The 19234-nt window shown below is 41.5% G+C and overlaps 1 protein-coding gene across 4 annotated transcripts in view; it reads right to left on the bottom strand.

The window, feature by feature from the left end:
• The window catches only part of SEMA5A (semaphorin 5A), a 198066-nt gene that overhangs the window by 145368 nt on the left and 33464 nt on the right, over positions 1 to 19234 (bottom strand). Inside the window, exon 1 of one of the 4 annotated variants that reach the window (XM_061588090.1) lies at positions 7086 to 7189. The exons of 1 other annotated variant lie outside the window; for it this stretch is intronic. The gene's annotated coding sequence lies outside the window, so the exon portion shown is untranslated. Of the gene's footprint in view, positions 1 to 6361; positions 6492 to 6789; positions 6809 to 7085; positions 7190 to 19234 lie in introns of those variants that run through there. 2 more of the 4 variants (XM_061588110.1, XM_061588100.1) reach the window with 2 other exon arrangements.

The raw sequence follows: 19234 nt of genomic DNA, 5'->3' as shown, positions 1-19234 counted from the left end.
CCGTCTCACTCTCCACCTCCTCCCTTGTCACCTCCTACCCACCCACAGATCATGACAATAATGAAAGTTAAAGAGGAAAGCACAAAAGCAGGACGACAGCTGGACATCAAGAAGACTAAAATAATGACAACAAAATATTTATGTAACTTTAAAATTGACAATGAGGACTTTGAACTTGTCAAGGATTATCAATACCTTGGCACAGCCATTAACCAAAATGGAGACAATAGTCAAGAAATTAGAAGGCTAGGACTGGGGAGCGCAGCTATGAGAGAACTAGAAAAGGTCCTCAAATGCAAAGATGTATCACTGAACACTAAAGTCAGGATCATTCAGACCATGATATTCCCAATCTCTATGTATGGATGTAAAAGTTGGACAGTGAAAAAAGTGGGTAAGAGAAAAATCAACTCATTTGAAATGTGGTGTTGGAGGAGAACTTTGTGCATACCATGGACTGTGAAAAAGACAAATAATTGGGTGTCAGAACAAATTAAACCAGAACTGTCACTAGAAGCTAAAATGATGAAACTGAGGTTATCATACTTTGGACACATCATGAGAATGTTGGAAGTGGGGCAAGAGCAACTCCTGTTTTGTTCTTTTGTTTGTGTTCCAGAAGGGAGATAGAGCTAGGGTCCTCCAGATGGATAGGCTTATCTTTACCTGTGATGCTCTGACTGACTTCCTTCTGTCACTAGACTGTTAAGTCTTTAGGGAAGCTTACCTGCCCCTCCTCCTTCTGCCCTTTCCACTTCCTTCCTTCTCTGTCTCTGCTCTCTCTCCTAGCATGGGGCTAACTCCCGCACCTGGGTGTTACACCTCCAACTTAGCTAGTTAGAACTAGGTATGCCTTTCTATCTACTATGTATTTCTATAAATAAACTAGCTTTTCTTATTTTACTAAGTCTGAAGTCTCAGTGATGCTGATGCAGGGTAAAAGCCTGCTTTCTTAGGTAAACACACACACACGCTGGCACACTTGCATTTCAACATCTGCTGTTACTCTGCTGCTGCTGCTGCTGCTGCTGCTGTGTTGTTTTAAACTTAATTAAGCACACAAACACACACAGCGCAACAGAGAAGACATGATTCACTAGAAAAGACAATAATGCTGGGATAAACAAAAGGGAGTAGAAAAAGAGGAAGGCCAAACAAGAGATGGATTGATTCCAAAGGAAGCCACAGACCTGAACTTACAAGATCTGAACTGGGTGGTTCATAAAAGATGCTATTGGAGGGCTCTGATTCATAGGGTCGCCATAAGTCGTAATCGACTTGAAGGCACATAACAACAATGGTTTGCAACAGGAGTAAACATTCAGTTGTACATGGTAATACTGGAATGTAGCTCAGCCAGTGCAGATCATAATTCTTGGACAGCTCTTGTTTCTGCCTATCTGTACTTGTCATCAGAAGAAAGTTGCTTGATGTCTAGACCCACTGTTGTTGCCACCTTTATGGACTGCACTGTGGAATTTTGGCTTCATAACTGCACTGACTTTTCCCCACCACCACCCTGATCACAAACAAGGGCTGCTAGCTGTTTCTGTAATCAGTTTTGATTCTTATATTCAAGGACATAACAGTCAAAATGTATGATGTTTCTGCATTAGATAGGCAGCCTAAATGAAAATTAACTCTGTGTGTGAGGACATGCATGCATGCATATGTACAGCCAATGTCTCATATTTGTTCTTTTTTATAGTTTAAATTTAAGACCAATTTCTTGGGGTTATGGAGGGGTGAAGAGTGTTGTGAACTTTTGATCCTCATCATGCAACCCAATTGTCTTTTGCTACTATTTAAAAATCAATATACAGATGGGGGGGGAGGCATTTAAAATATTTTGAATAGCAACAAATACAGAATATTTTCCAGGCTAACCCCAGGAACTGATGGCACAAGCTCCCTGGCCTAGGCTTCTTCACTTCTGCCTTCCCCTCACTTCCTGCATAGTAGACATCGAGATATATTTGCAGAAGTAATAGTGCTCTAAGATATGTAGAAGAACTCACTTTATTATATGTGAGTTACATTTACACACTCGTTTCTGAATTGGTTTTGATGAAGCAAAGGAACAGAATGTAATCTGGAGATCCCGTCCAACAACTCTGTAATACATTCTTCTTACCTTCAGCTTGAAAAGAATATTTGCAATTCCAATATATTTTTTGGCTACTACATGAAGGCACTTTCAGACTACCACTAGTTTTGGGTGGGACTCAGTCACATACCAGCAAACTCAGGTTATACAATTGTAGTTGATGAGGAGGTATTGCGCCACAAACCTTCCACTGAATATCAGATTTTTTTGCAATGAGAAAAGTAACAGGAAAATACACTGGAAAGGGACAAGGCTTGTTTTGATGCAATGTCATCAAATCTCCCTGCAAACAAATAAGGTTGAATGTTCAATAAACAAGTCTTCTGGAAGTTCCCTGAGTCTTTTTTGCACATATTTTGTTAATATTGCTCTATTTCATATATATATATGTATACCTTTTGTTTCTTATGTACTATCATAATTTCTACCAATACAATTACTTACTCTTGTAGTATTGACTTTGTCTGTTCTTGCATAATTTGGGGACCCTTTCCTCTGTGCTGAGGAGAGAGGCAACAACGACACCCAGGGAGGAGAGAGGCAACAACGACACCCAGGGAGGAGAGAGGCGGCAACGACACCCAGGGAGGAGAGAGGCGGCAACGACACCCAGGGAGGAGAGAGGCGGCAACGACACCCAGGGAGGAGAGAGGCGGCAACGACACCCAGGGAGGAGAGAGGCGGCAACGACACCCAGGGAAGGAAGAAGGAACAACAGGCAGGGAAGGAAGAAGGAACGACACGCACGTGGGGGAGAGGCAACGACACGCAGGGAGGGGAGAGGCAACGACAGGCGCATGGGAGAGGCAACGACAGGCACAGGGGAGAGGCAACAACAAGCAGGGAGGGGAGAGGCAGCCAGCGTTAGGCACGAGAAGAGAGTACGAGGCAGGCAGGAAGGGGCGGCAGGACAAGCGGTGGAGGCACACGCATGCGCACGCGCACACACCATTGCCACTCACCTCAGTTCTTCATCTCCATTCTGCTTCTGTAGTCTGGCTCGCCATGTGTGAGGCACATTCTTTTGGCCACCAATCACAGGAGCAGACTTCCCCTCCCCCCAAGTAACGGTAAATGGAACGTTGGAAACGTTACAGTTACAGCTAAAAAGTAATTAAGTTACCACTCGTTCTGTTACAAGCAAATGTAACGAAATTACCCTCCCATTACGCAAAAATGTAGTGAATTACAAGTAACTCGTTATTTTTAACAAGTTACTTCCAAGCTCTGCAAATTTGTCTATATACTCTTTAAAGAGAGGATCTGACTTCTTAGAGGCCCAGCCAGCAATGTTCCATGAAATGAGCTTAATAACACTGCGATGCAATCACTGCCAATATGGGTAGGTCTTAAATGCTTTTTCACACTGCAGAGGGTTAAGTTATTCCATTGCTGCTCTGAGATTTTGAGCAATTGCTGACACTCTGTTGGGCTGCATCCATCCTCCAAATTGTCCATCCTGTCAACATTATTTAGAATATTATTTAGAATGTTTTCCTCCTTGGGGCCACAGATTTTGATGAACTATTAACTTCATCTGGTCTTAGCCAGTCTAATTCCTCTACTGTGAGCAGGTCGCCCTCCATAGTATTCAGCACACAACAACTGGGTGTTGGAACTTGAGGGCTGGAAATTTCAGAAAATGGCCTATGCTGATCGCTCGTGTTTGAGATCCGATTTCATGGGGTTCCAGCTGTTGGAAGGCAAGCCAGTCATATTCCTTAGGGCTACAGACTTTAAAATTGGCAACAGGAGTTTTTGTTGCTTCAGGTTCACAATATTAGCACCGTATGAAGCAGGTGTGGGGCTCCGCTCCCCTTTATTAGGGGAGACAAAAGAATGAGGTTGCTTTGGAGGTTTTAATACCAAGATCTTGGGACTTAGGACCAGATTTCCCTTCACACTGGGGAGGTAAGGGTTGAGATCTAGAAACTCACCCCTTCCTAAAGGACTTCCTTTATCCCAGGAGATGGTTCCAACGTCCGTCTTGAAGACGTGATCTTTTTGCCTGTTTAAACCATGGGGAATCTCACAGCCCTGTTGGAGTTTGTTTTTTAACAGTTTTTGTAGAGTGAAGAGTCTCAGCAAAATCGCACTTTGTTCTTATGCAGGCAGGATACTAAAGCTGTCAATAAGCATAAATTCGTCTTTGTTAAAATCCTCTGGGACAGCAGTGATGTTATCAGTCCCAGCTATCTCAACGTTATTAATGGACGCACGCAGAAGGATCTACCCTAGAGCTGAGTTTACTTGATTGATGTTGAGATGATTGATGTTGCGGATTATAAATCGCAGTAATTTCTATCCATTTCCCTAAGAGAGGATCCTTATTAGAAGGGCCAGGAGGGCGAAACTTCTGACTCTGCAAGAAACCAAGGGGGAGAGCTGGGGACGTATCCTTAAAATGCCTCCAGACTCTCATGCCCCTACTGAGAAAATTGTTTAGCACTGTAAACTCTAGCTGCTAAATGTAGTGAAACAAAAGTTGTAATTGCCTGGGCAGAATGATAATTATAGAAAAGATACTCTACCTTCCGTATAGCATCTAAATCGAAGGCAATCACACCAAGATTTTTGGAGAGCTGTACAAAGTGAGCTACATGCTTGGATTGCGTAAGCAAGCCCTTTGGCTTAGGGTAATCGGTGAAGAGCAGTTATGATTTTGGAGCTGGAGATGAAGTTTCCAGGGAGTGATCCGAGGGATGGATTTGCTGCAGTTTCTCCAAAGGAGGAGTAGTTGTCACATTAGGGAGTTGTGAGATTGACCATGGGTCCTGGATGACACCTGGGAAGTCAGCAGTAGACTGGTGACTAAGCTGGTCTGGCTGCAGGGGTGAACATATTTGCGGGAGTGAATCCGTAGTCCTCTTATTATTGTGCTTCTTGGAGGGTATGTTTTGATTCCTGTCTTTTCCTTCCAGTAGCTTGAATAGCCTGTTGAAATTCATTCCAGCTGAATTTTTAGACTTAGTCGTGGTTTTGATATTTTTGGGATTTTTTTATACTACAAATAACAGAATTACTTATTTTTGGCCTGGATTTCTTGTTAGCCAGCCCTTGGGATTTTTTCTTACTTCCCTTGCTGTAAGGGATTTTACTTAGTGGTCCAAGGCATAACACTGGAGTAGGGGACTCGTTAGCTGAAACGTCAGCATGGGTTGGTAAAAAAGCTTGTTCAGCAGCTTGTAAACAGAGTTTGTTGCTTCCAGAGTTACTGCCCAATGGCATAGCACCAGATCTGTTAAGGTTGTAAAGAGCTCCTTGCATTCTGAAAGGAACTCTTTGATCTGGGCAATATCATCTGCCCATCCAGTGAACAGATTCTGGATCAACTCATGTTGGTTGCAAAACAAATTAATAGCAAGGTGGAAATCAGAGTCATCATTGATCATATGAGCAGAGTGTATAAGTGAGTGTGGAGAAAGTGAGTTGGATTTGTCCTTCTTGATGCCACTAAAGGTAAAGGTGTCCCCGCACTTGTAGTGCGAGTCGTTTTTCCGACTCTTGGGGTGACGTCTTGCGATGTTTACAAGGCAGACCGATATATGGGGTGGGTTTGCCAGTTCCTTCCCCGGTCTTTCTTTACCCCCAGCATATGCCGGGTACTCATTTTACCAACCATGGATGGATGGAAAGCTGAGTGGACCTCGACCCCTTTTACCGGAGATTCGACTTCCTCCTTCCGTTGGAATCAACTTCGGCCGTGAGCAGAGCTTTCGGCTGCATTTCCACCGCTTACCACTCTGCGCCACGGAGGATCTTTTGATGCCACTAGGGGGATGTAATGTAAATGTAAATGTACTGCCTTCAAGTCGATTCCGACTTAAGGGACTTGGGATCTAAAGGCACTTCTTTCACCATTGCCAGCTCCTCAGCTAAGCTATGCCTATCATAGCTATGCCTACCATTCATCTGGGATACCCAGTTAAGGTTCTTTGACATACACAACGGACCCAAGGACCAATCTAAAATCTCATCCTCATTTGGTGTGACAATAGGGTCAGGGTTAGTTCTTTCTTCCAGAACTGGGCTAAGAAAGTTAGTGATTTTTAATTGGCGATGAGCCTTGACAATGGAGGAGACATCTTCAGTCACTGGGACCAGCCTCAATTGCTTGTACTTTTCTCTGGTGTAAACCATTAGTTTTATCGAGACAGTAACAGCAGTAACTCCCACAAGGGTTGGGTCCTTAGTTAAATAATCGAAAACTTCTGGGATTAAAAGTCAAAATAGGGTAGAATAAAGCTTCCTCACCTGTTGTTCTCAAAGATTCATCTTCTCAGTAATTAAGCAGTCGCCGGTGGCCTAAGTAAACGCAGCCCTCCCCCCCTATAAAGTCGAAAGGACGTCTAAGATATCAAGGTTGAGTTGGCTTCCTTTCGGCTCCTTCCTATAAGTTATGGTGCAACGAGCACTGTCCTTGATAAAATACTTTCCTATCTCTAGCAGGAGTATAATTTAAACAAAAACAAAACAAATGAGAAGCTCAAGGTCGTAGCTGGTGAGTAGACAGATAAAATGCTCACATATAAGACATACCCAGAAGCTCCTACTGATTCCCTGTAAAGAGGCTAAAAGAGACTAAAAAAACCAGAAGATTCCTATTAAAAATAAATAAAAAATAATTAAAATAAGTGATAAAACAGAGACAAGCCACAGCTCTCAAACAAACAGCTACTCACTGCGCCATCTTCTCCCGATGGGGCTCCAAAATACGTTTTGGTTCTGTTTGAACATTATACATTACTATCCAAAGTTGATAAAGAGAAATAAAAATTTCTTTCAGATGGGCATAGCAACTAATAATAGAGCATGTTAAAGCCAGTATTATCCAGAATTAATATTGATAAGAAAAGTCTCTACCAACAAACAATAAACTAATCAGAAACAACAGAAAATATCACTTATTATGATGTCCTAATGAAATTAATAAAAGCTTGCTGTTTACAATTCAAATAACTAATAGTTCCCTTCTTACCAGAAATCTGTTTTGAGATCTAACTAGATTTCCAGGTTTAATAATTTCCACTGTGTTCTGTAGTCTCCAAATTAAATCTCTGTCACCTGGTGCATGGGCATTTCTCCTGTACTGTAATTTCAATTTTACCAAGGTTAAAATACCCAAAATCAATTCCAAAACATAATCTATTGCATCAATTTTTCAACAAGTGGCAGGTAAGAGACAGAGTCACTTTATACATTATGAGTATCACATTTGTCCTCCAGGCTTAAAAAATATCAGGAGAGAGAATGCCATGTGGATTCTCTCTTTAAATTGCTGGATTGCTACTTGTTGTTTGACTCCACTGGAACTGCAGATTAGATAATGCACAACATCTTGGTTCAGCTCCCAGCATCTTGCAAAAAGACAGCAATTTTCTTTATTTAAAGGCAAATGATAGATAGAATCTTTATTGCAAAGTCTATAGACCATAGCAAACAAACAAAATACATACAAATATAAAAAATTACAATATAGTACATATATCCAACAACACCAAATGCAATGAATCAGGACTTCGGTCTAATCAGATCCTTCCTAATCACCATGGCCTGGTTTAGATATTTGGCCACGTGAAGGGAAGCACGAATGGCCCCTTCCTTGCTATCCTTCCGTCGGCAGGCAAAGACGTTTTTATTCCGACAGGCTTTTGGACTAGAAGATGTTTAAGATAGGATCTCATAAGGTCTGTTGTATTGTTCTATGGTCCTATTCTTAATGTTTTAAATTGTCTTAGTATTTTAAGTGTATGTTTCATGGTTTTAATGTTACAAATAGTTTAATTCTATTTTAATTGTATATTTTTGTATGTTTTTTACCTATGTGTTTGTAAGCTGCCCTGAGTTCCAGTTTCGGAAAAAGGGCGGGGTAAAAATAAAGAGTAATAATAATAATAATAATAATAATAATAATAATAATAATAATAATAAAAGTGTGCTGGCTGAAAGTCTGGGAAAAGTTTTTAAAAAAGGGAGTTAAAAGATCATTTCTGACACCCTCATAAAATTTACATTTAAAAAGAACATGCATGACAGTCTCCACCTCATGCATACCACATGGACAGCACCTAAGATTTCTTGGAGTCTTGTCGTACCTGCCCTCCAAAAGTCTCGAGGGTAGGGCATCAAAGCAGGCCAAGGAAAAAGCCCGCCTGTATTTAGGAACAAAAAGCCAATGTAAATATTGCATCCCTTCTGAAGAGGGAGAGACAGTCAGGCGCAGGGCCAGGGGAGAACATGGGCCAGAAGCTACTGCTAAAAGCTCTTGGTTTATATCTATTAGTCAGCGTTTCACCACTGCCTTGGCCACATTAAATTCCATATGTAACAACTCTTCAGGTGAAAGACCAACCAAAACAATTTTCTGCACAACCAGTTTGGGCCAAGTTGCATTAAAAGAGTCATTTAGAATCTGTCTCGCATAAGACTCAGAGGTGAGCTTAGAAAAACACAGAAGCCAGTAATATATTGTGTAGAGCCAAGCTAGACATTTCAGGGAATTTAGACCAACTTCCAGCATAAGAGTGGCCCCTGAAACACATCTGGGAACACCAAGGATAGATCTTAAAGCGGCATGAAGAAGGCCATCAAAAGACCCCTTAAAGTATGGGGTCCAAATCAGAGCCCCATACAGCAGCATCGGGATAATTTTGGCTCTGATAATCCATATAGCTGCCAGTACATATCTCCCGCCTTTAGAAAAATAAAAGGCAAATGAATAGGAAAATTATTATTATTTATTAAATTTATATTCTGCCCTTCATCTCAGTAGCAGCCCAGGGCAGCAAATAAAAACACTAAAAACACTGTAAAACATCATAAAAACAGACTTCAAAATGTATTAAAACAATACATCTTTAAAAACATCTTTAAAAAAAAAGCTTTAAAAACATTTTAAAAAGCAATTCCAACATAGATGCAGACTGGGATAAGATCTCTACTTAAAAGGCTTGTTGAAAGAGGAAGGTCTTCAGTAGGCGCCAAAAAGATAACAGAGATGGTGCCTGTCTAATATTTAAGGGGAGGGAACTCCAAAGGGTAGGTACCACTACACTAAAGGTCCGCTTCCTATATTGTGCGGAATGGACATCCTGATAAGACGGTATCTGCAGGAGGCCCACGTGATGTTCCTGTATTAATGTAAATATGGTAAGTGCTGTTTGTATAGAAGATACATGGTAAGTGGAATGAAAGAGGAGGGGGAGTAGATGAGCAGTAGAATGCTGGATGATTGGCTGAGCATTTGAATGGCTGAGAGTATAAATGGAAGGATGACAGTTGAATCTGGGTGGGTTGTTTGAGAGGAGATTGTGTGGAGAGTTGGTGGATGTGAGGAGAGTGTGGAGTTCGGATTAATACTAAGACAAGTATCACAGGAATAGATGAAACCATATGCTTATGTGCCTTTATAAAGTAATCTTGTTATTTCTAATCTTTAATAAACACTATTTTGGTTTACTGGAGGCCTGATCCTTGGCTGGGGAATATACAGACCAGAAGGGAGGGCAAGGTATTTACCAAGGCTGAAGGGAAACTGTAACAATTGGTGGCAGCGGTGAAGGGAAGAATATAACACCACAAGTATTCAGAGCAACCGAGAATCATATGCATTCTATATAGATCAAAGGGATTGGGGACAGTTTAAGCACACAGTCACAGAGGTAACCTGATAGAGAGAGGCTCAGGCAGAGTCTCTGGGAATACTGGTTATAGGCCTAGCAGGGGGATCTGGTGAGGTCTGTGCTACAGCGGAGAGAGAATCCATAAAAAAAGGACAGTCCGGACTGGTGGAGTCCCTGGTGGTGCCTAGTGACAGGCAGTAGCCACGAGCAGGTAGGAACCTGACAGGGAGAGCCAGGGAAGGGCGTCACAGCCCTCACCTACAGAACTTAGTGATTGATGGGGTATGTGAGAAGTAAGACAATCTTTCAGGTATCCTGGTCCCGAGCTGTATAGGGCTTTGTACACCAAAACCAGAACCCTGAACATTGCCTGGTAGCTAATAGGCAGCCAGGGCAATTCGTTCAGCAGCAGGGTGACATGTTGGCTATACCCTGCCCCAGTGAGCAGTTGTGCTGCCGCATTTTGCACCAGCTGCAGCTTCCAGACCAACCTCAAGGGAAGCCCCACACAGAGTGCTTTACAGTAATCTAGCCTGGAGGTTAACAGTGCATGGACAACAGTGGTCATGCTATCCCAATCCAGAAACGACCAAACCTGGTAAAAGGCACTCCTAACCACTGAGGTCACCTGGGCCTCTAGTGACAAAGATGGATCCAGGACCATCCTCAGACTATGAATCTGCTCTTTCAGAGGGAGTACAACCCCATCCAACGCAAGCAACTGCCCAATTATCTGAACTTGGGAATCACCAGCCTACAGCCCCTCCATGTTGCTAGGATTCAGACTCAGTTTACTGGCCCTCATCCAGCCCACCACTGAGTCCAGGCACCGGTCAAGGGCTTCCACTACCTCTCCCAATTCAGATGTTACAGAGAAACAGAGCTGGGTATCATCAGCATATTGCTGACACCTCACCCCAAATCTCCTGGTGATCACTCCCAAGGGCTTCATATAGATGTTAAACAGCATGGGGACAAGATGGTACACTCCACAGACTGTTAAGCCACTCTGAGAATTGTAGCTCTGGGAAGGGAATAGGGGGGTCTCCTAACAACTCTCAGCACCCTTCACAAACTAGAGTTCCCGGGATTCTTTGGGGGAAGCCATGACTGTTATAGAGGAATAATAGTGGAATAAATGTATGCTGTGAATGTGGTAACCAAACTGGATGGCTTCAAAAGAGGATTAGACAAGTATATGAAGGATAAGGCTATCAATGTCAATGGCTGCTAGCCATGAACGCTATGCTCTGACCCCATGGTTGGAGGCAGCATGCGTCTTAATACCAATGGCTGGAATTCGCAAGTGGATAGAGTGCTGTTGTACTCAGTTCCTGCTTGCGAGCTTCTCACAGACATCTGGTAGGTGAGAACAGGATCATGGACTGGATGGGCAATGGTCCTGATGCTGCAGGCTCTTATGTATGCCACCTTGAGCTCCTGGTAAAAAAATGTGGAATATAAATATGGTTATTGTTATGGCTAAAATCATGGCATCTCAAATGTTAATTTTAGGAAACCAACCTGCCACAGGAAGTTGCACCATACTGCTTTTACCAGCTTCCCTACTTACTTGAGTCTGTCTTGCTTCACCTTGATTAGCTAGCCTGCCTTCTGCTCAACCGCTGAGCTTTGGGTCAGCTAGCCCCTATACACAAAGGGCAGGGATGATGGAGCTGTAGTCCAACAACTTCTATAGGGCACCAGTCTGGGGACAGCATCATTGGGAAGTTCCTTGCCATACAGAAGTGGGCTTTTTGCATAAACTTCTCTACAGCAGTAACATGAGAAGTAATCCTTTGGAATGCCTCTGAGGAATTCATATTTCTTTGTATTTATCTTCATGTCAGGTCCTGAAAATGCCAGTGCTTATGTGTATTGCATTTGCCATCACTTGCCCACTCGAAATGCGCTAATGGACAAATGCATCCTCTAAGGCAGCCTTTCCCAACCAGTGTGCCTCCAGATGTTGTTGGACCACAACTCCCATCAGTCTCAGTCAGGATTGCCAATGGTCAGGAAAGATGGGAGTTGTGGTCCAACAACATCTGGAGGCACATTGGTTGGGAAAGACTGCTCTAAGGTCTGTTCAAACACGGTCCCAGCATACCTGAGACACCTCTAAGAATTCAGATCAGAAGTGAAAACTTCAGATAAAGGCAAACCAACCTGAGATTGTAACTACAGCAGGACCACAAAAGTCACAAGCCCGCAACAATTTTTAGTAGCTTACTCACCAATCATTCATATGCATTAATGGTAACCCAAAAGTACCATAATTCTCACAATTTACAAAAAAAAAAAAAAAAGATTCCCTGTCATTTTGCTTGGAAGCAATTCTTAGTCACACCAAAGACAGTCTGTAAACAATCTCAAGCTCTCTGTAAACATTTCCTTACAGTCTTTTATTGTAAAAAAAGGGTGGGGGACTTTTAAAACTTGTTGATTAAGGCAGACAAACTGGCAAAAGTAGATCAGAATGCACATACACAGATTCACCATCAAATGTTTCCAACTCGGCCATGGCACCCTTCTAAGAAGCCAGCAGTAGTGCAGAATAAAGGGCTGTTCTCTTAGAAGTCAGTTTCCAGAACTACCAGTGCTCAAATAAGTCACAGTATCAGCAGTGATGTAGGTTTCCTTTGGCTCTTACAGGCTCTTTTGATTCCCTGCATTTACATGACTGTAGAAAGACCAGTTTCTGCTGTACAAATAACACTATTTTTTTTAAAAAAATTATTTGTCCATGTATTTGTTAAGAAGACAAGGGCAGCTTTATGCAAGCGTCCTCTCAGCCACATACAGTTACCTGTATCCACAGCAACCATGAAATCTCCTCAACTTTAATTTCAATAGGAGCCAAAGGCCAGGCAAACATCCATTTAATGCATCTGAGAATGTCTTTTTGTTTTGCTTCATTTTGTTGGGAAACATGTAACTTTTCTAGGCATTTCACAAACAAAGTGGAAATTAGTTTTCAGACCAGGAAACAAAATTATTTGCAAAATAATGTATTTTTTAAAATTTTCATATTAATCATAGGCAGCATCCAGTAGGTGTCCGAGACCCTTCCGTGAGCCCCTGGCATGCAGCAATCATATTAGCAGCGCTGACATACTGTAGGAGAGGGAAAGGCAGTATTTTCCCGGCAACAACAACACTATTTAAGTGTGGGTAAAATGCAACAGTCCCCAGAGCAGAAGACACCTGGGCATCCCACAACAAATGTGCATCTACTGCACAAGGAAATGATCCCATCGTAATGGACTCTCCAGCAAGAGAACAAAAATATGTTCTCACAACTTTAAAGGGAATGATCATGAAACAAAATAAATGCATGTGTATCCTATATAAACCACAATATAAAATGGACACATCACAAAGACAGACAAAATTATACATGCAGTGAACAAGGAATAAATTAGATATATGTACCCAATGCACAGTCCAACACATAATACAAAACGCACACTGCAACAATACAAGATTGCCTAACCGGAAGAGCAGATCAAGCGGTACAACTGTTCAATCCAATTTTTAAAAAGAGGAATTCCAAGATGATAAAATAGTTTTCCTGCTGTAATACAGGTAAGTGCTCCACATATATTATCTCAGTGATCAGCCCACTGAGGTATGCTTTGTCTTTACAGCGTATTCATTGTGGTGACAGGTAAAGATGTACCTCTTTTGTCAAGCTTTTTGTAGGTGGAGAATTGTGATTGATGAAGGCAGTTTGAAGTATAACGCTGCTACTATTTTAGTTATATAGGTATTTATGCAAATTGGTTTTAATTGACATATCTGTTGTGTTTTATTCTGCTGTGCACCTGACTGTTGTGATGAAGGGCAGTATGAAAATACCTAAATAAATAAATGAAATAATTCTTTCTTTTTATTTTCTTTAGCAAAATGTGCTATAGGATGCAATTATCCTTACAAGTAGCTAACAGATCTAGTAATGAAATCTGCATTGTGTTATGTTGCTGGTAGAAAGGTGTGTGTTCACGGGACTCCAAAAGTTACCCTACAGTTCTAAAAATATTTTTTTTGAAGCAGCAAAACAAAAATTGCATAGTCCAGATACACCTTTTTCAGAACAACACAAATGTTTAGTAGGTGGGTTTCTGGAGCCATAAATTGTGATCTTGTTCCCAAACAAACAGCAATCTGAGAGTGGGTTTCATCAGAAACACATCCATTATTAACCAGGGAACTGCACTCCCTTGCCCTGATGAGTCTGTTTTCCACCACTCTTCGCCTAAGACGGTTCGGCCACATTCTCTGAAGCATATTAGAGCCTTTTGCTCCTGCAAAATCAATGTGGAATGGATGGAGTTGCCCAAATCTGCTTCTCATTTGCCACTAAGTCACCAATTTATCCCTCTCCAGTTATAATTAATTGCAAGTGTAGCCATTTTCAGAGACTTTAACAATGTGTGCATGGGAACAGGGGGGTAAGGAAAGATAATTTGCTTGTACTGAACATACACTTTACACACACCATGGGCAGATTTATTTAGTTATTCAACAAGCCTTTTAAGAAGAGGTCTTATCCCAGTCTGCATCTGCCCTGGAATTGCTTAAGATGTTTTTAAAGTTGTTTTTAAAAGATGCTTTATTTCAATATGTTTTGAAGTATTTTCTTTTTAAGATATTTTAAAGTGCTTTTAGTGGTTTTGTTTGCACCGTGGGCTCCTTCTGGGAGGAAGGGCAGGATATAAATGTAATAAATAAACAAATATATAATAAATTAATTCATTCAATTATTCATTCACTTCCATCTCACCAGGTTCTAAAGACTTATGGGGAGGTGGCAAGATTGCTAAAATCCAAACCATAATATCAGCCATACCAGGCAAGGAAGGCTCTTTGTGATAATAGTTACAAGAGTTACATCAGGGCTGGGGAACCTGTGGCCCTCCAGATATTGCTGAACTACAGTTCCCATCATCCCTGCTGGCTAGACTGATGGAAGTTGTAGTTTGTGATTGCAAGTTGTTTTACATTCTTTTTAAATATGCATTTTAGACTTCTGTAACCTGCCTTGGAAACTCAGAGTGAAGGGCAATTAATAAATTAAAATGATGATGATGATCATCATCAGGGCTTTTTTGTGACAGTACTCACTGGTACAGAGTACTAGCACCTCTTTTTTTTTGCTGCCCATGGTAGTCATGGCATTTTTTACAAAAATAATAATAAAGGAATAACAACAGCAACAACAATATAGTTTAGCAACATCTGGAACACTAAGGGTTCCCCAATCCTGAGTTAGGTGATACTCTCTGATCATTATAAAAGCTTCTGGTTCAGGCTTGCTTGCTGTCCTGAGCAATCCAGACTGTTGCTATTTTGGGGTGGGAATTCAATCACATACCAGCAAATTCAGGTTGCGCAGTTGAAGTTAATTTAGAACTATTGTACAGCAAACCCTCTCCCCTTCCCCCTGCATTGGACTTTTTGTGATAAGAAAAGTGATGGGGAAATGCACTGGAAAGTCTACAGTAATATTTGCTGGATGCAACATGGCTTGACCTCCCTGCAAACGTATCAGAATAAATGCTCAAGAAATAGCTAGCATTGTATAACCTTCCTGCCAATAAATCAGGATGAATTCTCAAAAACTGGTCATCTGCAAGTGACGAAGGAGGCCTGTTCTTACTACATACAGTACTTCAATTTTTCAGTAACAGAATGTGACACAGGACAACTCTACCCAGACACTAATCCAAGGGCTGGAACATCAGATGCCCCCGCACTGATGTTTAATCTAAAGTTGGCATTGATGAGCAGTAAAGGCTCAGGAGGTGTAGAGTGCATGTGCTCAGGTAGCACAAAGCTGTTGATGGGGTGGGGTGGGAGAAACAACATGAAATACATATATCTCACAAGGCAGATTGGCCTTTTCAGAAGGAGAATGAAATACACACCAACCCATTGCTTCATTTCTTTGCAGAAGTAAGCAGTTTTAGAACTACTTCACTGAAATGTGGTAGTACCACTAGAACTCAATTTAGAATTGGTCCAGCTGGGCACTGCTGATCCAGAATGTAAAAAATACAAAATCAAAACAGGATTAACAATTCTTGCTTTCTTCTGGCAGAAGCTCTATTGGGGGGGGGTATAACCCACTTCAAAAGCAGGAAATAAAAACAGGAAGGCACCAGCTACAGGTCTTAAATTGAAACTAAAAAATTGGGCAAAGTAGTATACTAACTCAATTATTAAAAAATATAGAAGCTATTAAATTTATATATTTTAATACTTCAGTTAGAATACTACTTTGCCCTATTTTTTTATTTCAATTTTTGTAAAGGTTGGGTTTAGAGCCTTTGGTGGTTCATCAATCATCTACACATCACCAGTATCAATAATGTGTAGCTGCCAGGCTGAAATAAGTTATTCGAGAGTTTAATTTTTTGATGTATAAAACATGGTTATATTGTATAATGTGTTTTATTTTGTTTTTGTGGTATGATATTTAAAATTGGGAGTATATGTCATGTGGAGAGTTCCTGGTGGATTGATCAGGAGGAGGACTGGGATCCTGGGGAGGGACCCAGTGGGCTGCACCTTGAGAGCTAAAACAGGAGAAGACTTCAGCAGCTTAGATGGGGACAACTCTGCCCCCCTAATTCCAGTTAAGTCTAATAAAGTGCTATCTGACAGCAAACCGGTCTCATCCTGCCTTTCAGCCCTGCCTTGTCAAGTGAGCCAACACTTGCACCTTCCCCTGAGGGGGAGAAATTGGAGGCTCAACCAGAGGCGGTGTCAGAGGAGGAGCTGGCTGAAGTACCTCCACCCTGTCACCAAGGATGTGGTGCCATATGCGCAGGTGCAAACACATACTGCCAGCTTTTCAACTTGCTCACAGGAGTGCCCACTTGCTAACCCAGTCCCATTCTGAGAAACCTTCCCCATGCAAACAGAAGCTCATCCTGAGCCTACTTAAAGGATCTCAAGCGGCTTGTTTAATTGCTGTGACATCTTAGCTTGAGTAGTCATGCCTAGTTTTGCTGTGTAGAGATGCAGAATCCTGTATAACCTGTAAGCAGATCTATGAAATGCTCTAAATTGAGATTCCACATTAAACATAATGGAGAAAAACACACCAGCGAGTCAGAGTCAATCCAATGGGGTTGGCCAGGACACTACATATTTCATCACCCTTGGTCCCCAGATGTCCCCAGACTGCTCTTCATCCTTTGGTCCCCAGATGTTGTTGGACTGCAACTCCCATTATCCCTGGCTATTGACCAAGCTGGCTGGGGAATAATAGGAGTTATAGTCTAACAACATCTGGGGGCTGAAGGTTGAAGAACACGGAATCAGATTTTACAATTGAGCATTTTGGAGTTGTTGCTTCCTCCCCCCACACCCACAATTTTTTTACCCTCACTGGAAGCATTCATATTCTATGGTAAACCATAGTTAATGGAAATTACTCCTGTTTCACTCCTCCTCTTTAACCAGCAGCATTCCTGCCTTATTTTTATGTCCAAAGCAGGGGTTGTGATTAATTTCACTCCAAACAAGCCACAATGTTAAGGTAAGGTTTGTTCTTAGTGTTTCAGTTATGGTTTGTTTGAGCAAGAAAAACCCCTCAACTCTTGATTTGGACTTAACACTAAGCCAGGAATCTTGGTTTGTTGCTCCCATTGGGTAAAGAGGAGGAGTGGAGCAAGCCCAATCTCTCTGAACCATGAAACCAGGCCATCATTTTTTCATAGTTTATATTACTGCAGCTATTCATAGGTACGTGAAAAATAAACAGTCACACAGATCTGGCATGCAGGGGGGAAGAAATATAAATAGTGAGATCAAGAGACCATGAAATATAAGAGGAACAGTAGATCTGGGGCATTTCTATGTGGAGGTTCTTCAAAGTCAGAATAATGTCCCATTCTCCAGCAGTAGTTATAAGGGTTCATATTAAAAGTATTAGCTGTGCTAATTTAACATCTTTAGTAGGGAAAGAAATCCATAGTCCTAAGTAAGTTTAAACTGAATAGCGTCAAATTTGTTGATAAATTCTAGTTGCACAATGTCACACTGGAATCTCCCTTTGGAGTCTTTTCACTGAAGTATAGAACCTTCTTAGCAGCAGCAAAGTATCCTGGGAGATCGATAGGTGTCTCACTAACAAAACAGCTCACCTCTAAAAGCCGCCCTGAATAATTTTGTTAAGTCATCTGAAATCATAAGGCATTTTCTGAAACTATAGATCAATAAAAATAATGTAGCATTGCTAATGTAATAGACAAGCTTACATATTCTACTGCATGCATCTCTGGGTCTCCATTTTCCAAAATAGTTTTCCTCCAGGAAAGTAATTTAATTTTTTATTATTATTATTATTATTATCTTGATTTCATTGCTCTCTCTTCATTTGTTAGACCAATAGGATTTTTATATGCCTTCTCTGAAATTCAGATAAGGCTAAAGTGTTTTACAGCTGCATTTTAATTTGCTCCGTTCACTGCATTTTCAATTTTATAGAACAGACAACAAGGTCCAAAGATCAGTTTCATAGAAGTTGTTACAAAACACGAGTATTGCAGATAATCTGTTCATGAGAAATATAGAAGAGCAAACAAAAACACAAGCACTCGGCAGAATATTGTGACTTATTTGCAAAACACTGTCAATAAAATAGCTGGCATCTACTCCCACTTGGTTCACATGATGGATAAAATACAAGTGCAGGATGTTTCTTTGAACTCACTTGGCATCACTTGACTGAGGAGTTTCATTTACTGCAGCCTGAAGATACATACAGGTGTTTACAGGAGCATGGTCTACCAGTTGTATGTTCAACCTTGCTCATCTTGGCTAATAACGTCTAGCAACGGGGGAAGCAACCAGTTGGGTTCAAGGAGTGGTTAATGCCTTGTTGGGGGCAAGGTGACTGACTGGATGTTGGCAGTCCAACTCACGGCATTCCTGGATTACTTCCAGGATGGAAATTGCCTTGGTCATCCTCGTGGATGACTTCACAAGAAGAGAGACTGGACTGATTCTCCTGGACTTCTCAACAGCTTTCAGTATCATCAGTCATAGTATCCTTCTGGGCCATCTTTCTAGTATGCGGATTGGGGGCATCATGCGTCAGTGCCTGCAGTTCTGTCTGGTGGGCCAGTCCTCTAAAGTTGCACTGGAGAGTTTTTGTACAGATCTATGGTATTTATGCTTTGAGGTTCCACAATGTTGTCTATTGTCCCCTGAGCTATTTAACATCTACATGAAGCCGCTGGGAGAGGGTTTCAAGGGTTTTGGAATGAGGTGTTATCAGTATGTAGATGATGTCCTGCCCCATTTCTCCTTTCCATTCAATCTAGGCACAACTGTAGGTAACCTGAACAGGAATCTGAAGTTGACAATGGGCTGGTTGCTTGCTGATAAACTGAAGACAAGAGTAAGGCAATGTTGGTGGGTGATATAGTGGCTGTGAAAAGGCCCACTACATACTATTCTGGATGGGTTTCCACACACACACACAAACTTA

The sequence above is a fragment of the Rhineura floridana genome, chromosome 1, assembly GCF_030035675.1.
Source record: "Rhineura floridana isolate rRhiFlo1 chromosome 1, rRhiFlo1.hap2, whole genome shotgun sequence".
Classification (NCBI taxonomy): Eukaryota; Metazoa; Chordata; class Lepidosauria; order Squamata; family Rhineuridae; genus Rhineura; species Rhineura floridana.
The sequence above is the reverse complement of the archived record's forward strand: the minus strand, read 5'-3'. Positions and strand labels throughout refer to the sequence as shown.